The sequence below is a fragment of the Mirounga angustirostris genome, unplaced genomic scaffold, assembly GCF_029215605.1.
Source record: "Mirounga angustirostris isolate CCGP_5_RB_7025 unplaced genomic scaffold, mMirAng1.0.hap1 SCAF_3, whole genome shotgun sequence".
NCBI classification, from domain to species: domain Eukaryota; kingdom Metazoa; phylum Chordata; class Mammalia; order Carnivora; family Phocidae; genus Mirounga; species Mirounga angustirostris.
The window spans coordinates 153,190,985-153,200,668 of record NW_026991711.1 but is presented as its reverse complement, the minus strand read 5'-3'; the positions used below and the strand labels follow the sequence as shown (position 1 = coordinate 153,200,668).

At 39.3% G+C, this 9,684-nt stretch overlaps 1 long non-coding RNA gene across 1 annotated transcript; it reads right to left on the bottom strand.

The window, feature by feature from the left end:
• Window positions 1–822: 822 nt before the first annotated feature.
• LOC135363780 (uncharacterized) lies at window positions 823–8,648 on the bottom strand. Its single transcript, XR_010409845.1, has 4 exons — window positions 8,344–8,648; window positions 7,374–7,558; window positions 6,943–7,126; window positions 823–880 (listed from the first exon to the last, which is right to left on the bottom strand). It is a non-coding gene; the product is annotated as an uncharacterized LOC135363780 (long non-coding RNA).
• Window positions 8,649–9,684: the final 1,036 nt, after the last annotated feature.

Genomic DNA, 9,684 nt, shown 5'->3' with positions numbered 1-9,684 from the left:
AATGACATCTGCAATTGTCACATATGCCATAGGTCCAAGTAGTGCTTCGTTATTTTTTTCATTTACTCCGAACAATCCTCTAAGAGAGGCGATATTATTTCCATTTCACAGGTATGGAGAGCAAGGTTCAGAGGCCTTGTTTTCCCAAGGTCACTTCATTCGTAAGTTGAGACTAGAACCCAGGTGTTCCGAATATTCATCCAATTCTCCTTCCACTGCTACACTGCCAATCATCTGGTTCTGCTAGTGCAACTGGACCCAGACATTCCAGGTACTCTTTAATTACTTCTTTCCCAGACCTAGGTGGCCTGCCAATCTCCGCTCACAGCTGAGACTCGTGTTAGCCAAGTGTTCACATCTGACCATTTAGATTAAAGGCAGAAATGAAAACTACATTAAAAGCTTGTGCCATTTCACTGTCTTCTAGCATCACCTTTCCTTTCCCATCTATCAAGGGATACCATGTGTTTTCCTGGCCATCTTCTTGTGTCTATTATTTTCGTCATCTTTAAGTATTAGAATTGGCCACCACTATGTGGTTGGCACCATCCTAGGTGCTACTGTGGTCACCCAAAAAAATGACAGTCTGAATGCCAAACTCACACTGGCAGCAGCTGATAAACAGGAAGGTAAGGAGATGTGGGCAGGAGGAGCGGGGCCAAAATTAATTCAAATGAGTGTGTGCTTTGACAAGGACCAGGTGCAGAATGGATGCGTGAGAGGCAGAGGTAGGGGATTCTGCCCTCTCAGCCCCCAGGGCCTGGCTGCCACCCTGTAGCATCCCTAGGAGTGGAGATGGAGACTCACAGATGTGGTTCCCACCTGGGCTGCTGATCAACACACCACAGTGGCTGCTGGGACGGGCGCCTGCTTGGGGCTTCTGGAAAAGAAGAAAAGCTCTTTTTGGCGCACCTTGGATACCTCGGAATCAGTCTTCCCCCAGCTTCACCTACCACCCTTCCTCTCTACAATCACATGTATTCATTTTAACCATGTTGGACTGTATTTCATGTTCAGTTGTTGAAGTTCATTTCTAACAAGGCCATACCATTGGAAAAGAATTACAATTTTAGCCAATAAAACTACTTACTTGATGAATCATTATTGTGAAATATGTGGAAGTCACTGTCCTTGGGGCCGAAGGAACAGAGATGACCAGACACCGATGTTTCCTGCCCTCATGGAGCTGACATTCTAGCCATCTTGGAATTCTATTGTTTACAGAGAAACTTTCACATAACCGTGAAGTTCATTCCCCATCAGTGTAGAGTGTGGAATCATATGTCTAGTGAAGTGGAATTTTTACTTTAATATTCTAAAGCTCAGGTCCCAAGACAGTCTGTATTAATCAGTTTTGGGGGTAAACCTAAGCACTGATATATTTAAAAACTCCCCCAGATAACTGAATATGTCACAGGGACTGAGAACCAGCTCTGTTCCAGCATTTCCTAACCACCCCCCTGGATCCTAAGAATCCTGATTAAACCTGGGCCCCAGACCCACTCTATTAGAATAAGCGGGCTGGGAGGTTGTATTTTTAATAAGCATTGTAATAATGTTTATAATCAGACCAATTTGGGAAATACTGATTGTTGTCCAAAATAAAATTTATTAATTAAAATGTGAATTAATCTATCATAAATTCTGTAAGTTTTATTTAAAAATTTGTAATCAGTTTTTCATTATTAATGAGCCAGAATTTGCCTTTCTTATAAATATCATGCCATTGTTTTATGAAATGTCAGAATGAAGTAGAATTAAAATAAATATGGCCTTATATGTTCTTGGCCTTTAAAAAAACAAACAAAAAATGGACTTTGTCCTGGCATTTACACAATTACAAATCAGTTTGTTAAAATATGTTTGGATTGAGAACATCTGATTTCTTGTTCACAAACTAACCTAAACATTTCTTGTTAAATGAAATTTAGTCATGACTTAAAATATTTGAAGAAAAGCAGTCATCCAGAAAATTAAGGTCAACCAAAAACAGATGGCATCTATGAAATAGGGTGTTGAATTCTCTGTTATGCCAAGTAAAAAAATAAAACAAAATCTGTGTTAAAAGATAGTCCTTCTGAAATTTGTATGTCTTATCTCAGGATGCATATACATATGTTTTAATAACCCAGACTTTTTAAATAGTAGCAGACCTTTCATGTTTCTTTCCAAGACTTCTGTTATTTGAAAATAAATTTCCAGGAAGCTTGGTTTTTGGAGGAAATACATTTTTATGTCACAAATCAGTTAGGTCTTCTCAGGGCCCATTACATATACTACATTTCCATTTCATCCATTAGAAAGAAAACATCTTTTTGCTTTCTTACTGTACCCTTTTAAAGAATTTTATTTTCAGCCTAGTGCCACTTTTGGAGAGAAACTTTTCCCAGTTATGATGCACAGGGGGAAAAGCATCTTTTGGAGTCTCAGGTGACTAACCTGTCTAGACCCCCCAGAAGATGGTAGGGAGAAAAAAATGACCCTGGCAAGGGAACCAAATGGTTTTTGGTGAAGACAAAAATAACAGAACCTATTCTAGGGCAGCGAACACAAAGAAGCAAATGGTCGCTGTTGTAGAGCTTTTTCATCACTCATTTCCACTACATCTTTCTATCTTTCAGATATAATGAGCAACCCAGATTTTTCCATTTACGAATGGAGAAAACCTCTTTCTAGGGCACTGGAATGTGAAAGGCATGAATAAAGATGAAGAAATGGGCATTTTCATTTTGATTGGAGATAAGTAGTTTAAAAAATGATAATAGGATTGAAATGTATTTAATAAAAAATTATGCTGTGAATAATAAATCAGGTATTGTAATTCTGACATTAAATCATTTTCTAGAGTATCTCAGTTTTTCAGTAGCATATGAGTTCAAAACTAAGAACTAGAAAATACATTAGACTTTTTTTTATCATGAAGGGCATTTTTTTCTTCCTTGTAGAAAAAAGAAAAGGCAAAACCATGCCCTAAATTAATATTTATGGATAATGTAGTGTATAGTTTTAAAATTAAATATATTGTGAAAGGCTTTACAAATATTAATTCATTAATCATGACTAGATTCTTCTGTAGAATATAGCAAAAATGCTATTAAAGTAGTCATATCCTTGTCCTGCCATCTAAATGGCTTTTCCTGTACCAGGCTCTATTGTGAAGAGCTGTATATTTCATGATTATTCAGGTTCCTAGGAAGAATTTGGTCTTTTTCTGACTAATGATACCATTTGTTCCAAACATCTGATTTCCAAGTTACAGAATAAATGATTCACAATATGGATTTATTCCAACATAACTTGCTCTCAAACCACATTTTCTGACATCTCACTGAAATCTAATGATGTGAAAAGTTATTCATGTTATGTTGTTAAATAAAATAATTTATCAAGTAACTACATGGTACCAAAATGTATAAATATATACCTATAGCCCCAGCTATCAATATGTCTGAAAGGAATTAGAGTTGATTCACACTTTTTTCCACAATTAACATGGCTTCCTATTGTAATTTAAATGTTTTTATTTTGTTTTATTTTACTTATGGTATATGGCCAGGAATAGCCTTAGTCAGTGTGATAAGAGATAAAGTACTTGTCAAGATTATAACACTTAATATTTAAATAAACTCTTAAACAGAAAGTATCAAGACCACAACACTAGAGTTAGGCTTGTCATTAGAATTTCCAAACTCCTGATTAAGTCTTTTTTTTTTTTTTAAGATTTTATTTATTTGAGAGAGAGACAGAGATAGCGACAGAGAGCACGAGCCGGAAGGAGAGGGAGAAGCAGATTCCCCACTGAGCAGGGAGCCCAATGTGGGGCTTGATCCCAAGACCCCGGGACCATGAACTGAGCGGAAGGCAGACGCTTAACCGGCTGAGCCACCCAGGCACCCCAAGTCTTTTGTCATCTATTCAGCCAACAGCTCAGCTCCTGTCTCCTTACAAACATTCAAGACTACCCAGTGCCCTTCTGGATGTGCGCTGGATATCTGGGAGCACCCAAGATTTCCCACAACATGAGCAAATCAAACCTGGATCCCACCCTCAAGGAGTATAGAAGAAAAGAGAAGCCATATTCACAAATAACAACCATTAAAACAATACAGGATAAGCTCCTTAAAGGGAATAAAACCATGGTGTTACAAAATTTTAACACCTTCCATTGCCCACGCTTTCCCCCTTGGATAACTTCATTGTCTCTTCCTTTGCACCTCTGATCTCTGCTGGCTGTTTGCCTCAATTGTGATAACCTTTCTGGTTTTGTTCTGCTCTTTCCCTTTCATATCAACAAATTCCTGTCTTTCCTTTTGCAAAATAAACATGCACATTTCCTGTCCCATTGTCTTATTCCTTTCCAACATGGCTTGGAACTGCCCTCCTAAATGTAGGCATCTACATAGAGCTGCATTCAACAGTTTCCCTCTGTGCTCATGCCCCAGCCCAGAGTCAGGCCAAGACTTCTCCCTTGGAAGAGTCAGTCAGGATACTACCTCCTGAATAGCTTCTGGCACTTCTCATTACTTTCCCCAGGAACTGCATACAGCGAAGCTTGTGAAACGGTCAATGCAGCGGAAACAGTGTCAGGAATGGAATAAAGGTTGGTAGCAACCAATATTTCTTATGCAGAGTCTGAGTTCTAAATCTGTATTTGAATGTGTCTGAGTCTGTTTGACAGAGCTAAAAATATTAATATATTCACCACTTTTCTTCTCCCGCCAGTTTCAGGAGATGGCTTGCTTGCTACTCACTGCCAGGACCTTCCCTGTACTGACATGGGGTACTCAATGAAGGTAAAGAACCAAGAAGGCACTGAGCTGCAGACTAAGGAATAGACTAGATCTGGAAGACTGAAGGAGGGAGCAGGGGAGGGCAGAGGAGCTGGCAGACCCAGGAGGAGGTGGGATTCTGACTGACTGTCTAGGGGAGAGAAAAGAGAGTTGGGAGGGGAGAGGGGGCAGTATGTAGCCACGTAGGTAATGGCAAAGATTGCCATGCACCATGCGACGTAATTCCAGGTTGCCATCTCTTCAAAATACTTCAGCAAAAGCACATAGGAATTTTAAAGGCATTTTATACTTTATTTGGGTTTTGTTTAAATCTGACAGAGGCAGAAAGACCTAGATCTATTCGGGTTTCAGTGTCTGTGTGATGTCAGGGCTAGTGACAGGTGTGAGCAAGGGGAGTAGGCAAGAGAAAAAGATACGCAGCAAGCTCATGGAGTCAGTAAGACCACCCAGAATCTAGTCCTTTAGTCTCCGAGGCTTTAAGAAGACTCCATTTGGGAGCGATTTTACCCCTATTTCTGCTAGACACTGTTGCTGCCAAATTTTCCCCACTAACAAGAAATGTTCTACAGTGTCACACTAATCTATTTAAAAACCAGAGAACCATGAAAATTCTGCACAAAAAATCCCAAACCCATGACGAAACAAACAGAAATATGTGTGCTGCTATATCTAGGTCCCTTAAAAACTGTCAATGTTCATTATAAAATATTAAATGACTGAATAAATATTAGCACAGATTCTTTTTTTTTTTTTAATTTCCATGGAGTTAGGGACTAAAGGGGCAGCAGGAACTCTGTTTCACTGATATGAATGATTCATTTTGTCCTAAGCAAACTCCTACATAACCAAGTTGATTGTACCACTCTGTATCATCTGTTTGGTTTAAAAAAAAAAAAAGTAAAATAAAATAAAAAATCTGTTAATGGGCTACAAATCTAAATTCTAAAAATTAAAAATATCAGACTATAAAACATAAATTCATTCTGGGATTAAGGAATTATGGAAATGCAAATAAACCCAAGAGAGAGACAGAGAGAAAGAAAGAATTTTTTAAATGGATACCATGAATCTTTTGGTTTATCTTACTCACCAGAGAATTTTGATCTAGTTAACCCTGATTTTGCCCAGATCAGAAGCACTAGAGTCTGACTCAGCTGCACTTCTGCTATGTCCTAAGTCAATAGTAAAACTCAATGTTAATAGGACACATCCCATACACAGGCAGCTAACCTTTGCCTTCCTCTGATTCATTAGGCTCATTTTTTACCAGATTTTAATGTCACAAGTCCAGAACTCTCAGTATCTCTTGCCAAAGGAATTCATATGGACACCAATCTGTCCAGCAGATCCTCTGTGGGATACATCCACATAATACCCTGTTCACTGTAAAGCTTTATTCCTCTGGAAGCTGAAGGTCTTCTGAATCATTATGAAAATGCCTGCTAAATGACCTCTTCTTTAGGAACTTCTAGAAAAGTTTTATGATGGCCCATCATTTCCAAACGGATGGCCAAGGGAGTACATACACTCACACGGAGTTTCCTAACATTATTACAGTCATAATTACTGCACCTCCCTAAATACCCTCTATCCAGCTGACTTTAGTCCTTCCAAAAATCATTTCCTTCAATCTTTCACTATAATTTAGAATCCTGTACAAGTCCTAGGGAAAATGGAAAAATATGGTCAGGCTATATATTTTTTTACTGGGAAAAAAAAAAGTTGATGAGGTGGACCTGTCTATTTTCATTCTACTCAGCACTGATGGAAAAAATCATGCTTATATTATTTTGTTCTTTTCATATGCCTTGTTTACCCTTGAAAAACAAAGACAAAATTGTGCTTCCTCCAAGTTTTACCTACTTACTTTCCAGGATCGTTCATCAAGAAAGCAGTTGAATTAGGTAAAAGATTAGAGTTAGTGTTGGAAAAAAAGCAAAAGTAGGGCTCAGCCAAATAAACAGTCCCAGACAAGGTGTATTAGGAGGCTAGAGGAGGTGGTGAGAAATGAAAGGAGTTCAAAACTAAAGAAGGCTTAGGTACACAGAAGCCACGCAACGCTCCAAAGCCAGATGAGTGTGATATACCATTAAGTTTCCTCCTTGTTTTAATTATCTGGAAGCTGAGAATTACATATTTACTGTTGACTTACCATAAATATTTCTGTATGTCTCCCTTCCCAGGTGCAGGGGGAATGTGGCTGTGGCCACTAATGGAAATTGCTGTGGGTCTGGAAGGACTGAACTGAGCACTGGGATATGAAATTTCATGCACATGATTGCAATTCAGGAGGCCAAGAGGCAAAGGCAGCCTTGTCTGGGGCTGTTAACGGAGTACTGGAAACCAAAATGTAAACATTAATAACTATGGAACCAAAAGGACCTCATGTATGGAGAAGGGCAAAACAGGTGGAAGAGCCAGGAGTACTCAAGAGTTGTATACGGTGCCAATAACCTCGCGTGTGAGCATTTTGGAAACATACTGAAGTGCTGAAGATGCTACAGGTAGCAAGGCCTCCGTTCTGGGACACCAATTTCCCCCGCACCTTACCCAGAAGTTTTGATCATCTATGCCACACTCTACCTGAAAGCATGGTGCACACCGCTGTCAAGCTTCAGCACCTGGCAGTGCCTGCTGGCTCTCACATTACACTCCTGCTGGTCCTTGCTCACGTGCTGGTCGAGCAGTTCTTCTCTCCTCGTGACAAGCTCCCCGAGGGTTCCAATATCTCCATTTTTCAATAACTTTTCAAAACCTTTATCATCAACCTTACCAAAAAAGTCACATTTTTCACCTTAAAAGTGGACTTGGCTCTCCCCAGGTAAGTTTTGGCAATTTTCCTCTCCACTACTTGTTTATGGGTATCTATAGATATCTACAGAGACGTATTTACAATTATCTTTTATTTTGTTGTTATGTTAATCACCACACATTACATCATTAGTTTTTGATGTAGTGTTCCATGATTCATTGTTTGCGTATAACACCCAGTGCTCCATTCAATACGTGCCCTCTTTAATACCCATCACCAGGCTAACCCATCCCCCCACCCTCCTCCCTTCTAGAACAATTATCTTAAACCTGAAGTCCCGTGACTACTCTTGTGCCTACAATAAATATTTACTGCTGAAGAGAATATGAGATGCTCTAAAATGCAGAACTAAATGTTGTGAAGCCACAATCTGGACAGCTCTGTTTTGGACTAAATTTAGTCATTGATAATTCATGCAATGAGAATAACAAATATCTACGTGATATTTTATATTTTATGAAACGTGTTTAGAATACTTATTATGTCATTTGGACCATACAACTCACTAAAGTAGGAGAGCAGAAATTATTCTCACTCCCCAGTTACAGATGGGGAAATTGAGACTCTGGGTGAGCACATGACTTACTCAAGATAAACAAGTTTTAACTGTCAGAGCAGTGACTGAGAACCAGGACTTATGACTCCAAGTCAAATATTCATTCCACCATTGTTCTATAATGGTGGCCTTTTCCTGTTATGAGTCTACATTAGAATTAAAGACCTAGATGAAAGGGCACTAACCACTTTCTGGCATAATCGAGCAGCTGAATGTCACTGCTGATGTTTTTGCTCTTGCGTCTTCATAGCTGTTTCATGACTGCCTGGTCTTTCCATCTCCTAAATGCTTTTCATATGTAGGAAATGTCAGAGACAGTGGTTGGTCATTGTCATTTCACTCTTAATGATTTGATGGAGAATGTATAAGTGGCCTGTGTATACTCTATTCAGAGGTCAGCTTGAAGCAGTGAGTCACACTGTAAAGATAAGCATTTACCCATTATATTCATTCATTTTAGGCAAGGATGCTCCTTTATCATTTACCCTTTCTTCCTTGGAGCTAATAAAGAAAGGGATAACTCTTCTGACTGCTAATTAGCATGACAGAGGGAGATAGCCTGGCTTTTACCAGGAATTAGAGCTACTCTTATGCTGGAGGGACCGTGGATAAACTACCTACCCCAGAAGCCCCAAACCGCCTTTCCTCTGAGGAGACCAGGATGAAGATGCTTTATTTTACACCAAACTTGTACACTCAGAGCTCATATTAACTCCAGCTTCCTCCAGTGCAAAATAAAATGGAATATACTGGGAATACCCGGAACAGCCCTCCGCCACTCCCCCTCACTGCCCTTCTCTCCTCCAAAGCAGCTTCCGGACTAGAGGAATAAGATGACATCATCCTTTTTTAAATATAAGGACTTCTTTTCAAATGTTAAAAGAAAAATGCTCCCACATGACAATAATTATTATTTTGCTATCTGTTGAATAAGAAAATAAAAAAGAATAAAAAAAGGCTTGGGTGAAACCAATATTTGAGAAAATTTTGTTTTTTATTCACCCTCGTATTATCAATAGCCTTTTGGAAAAAAAAAATAGTATATGTATGCAAGACATATTTATGTTTTGTCTACACATGGACTCACCACCATCCCCTTCCCTGTACATCCTCCCACAACTGATCTAGAACTTTTGCTTCTCAGACCATCCCAGTGTCTGAGGTCTCCATAGCTCAGTTTTTCCAGGTACAGAGATTGGTCTTTACACACGGAGGGCAAGAGGCATCTGCCTGGTGCGAATTCATGCATCCCTACAGCAAACCTTTCTTGAGCACCTCCTCTCCCAGTGTCACGCAAGGTCTAGGTTAGTGTCATTTCTGGGGGCTTCCCCACCCACAGATGTCCGAAATGGCACTAGTCAGAACTACATTCCTTTCCTCTAAAGTCTGGATTTCTCAACATTCAAGTTTCCTGAGAAACATAATACTTTTAAGTTGTCCATTGCCTCCCAATCCTAGCTACACCAAAAAATCACCTGGGGGACTTTTAAAAAACTATCAGTGTCTGGGTCCCACTGCAAGCCAAT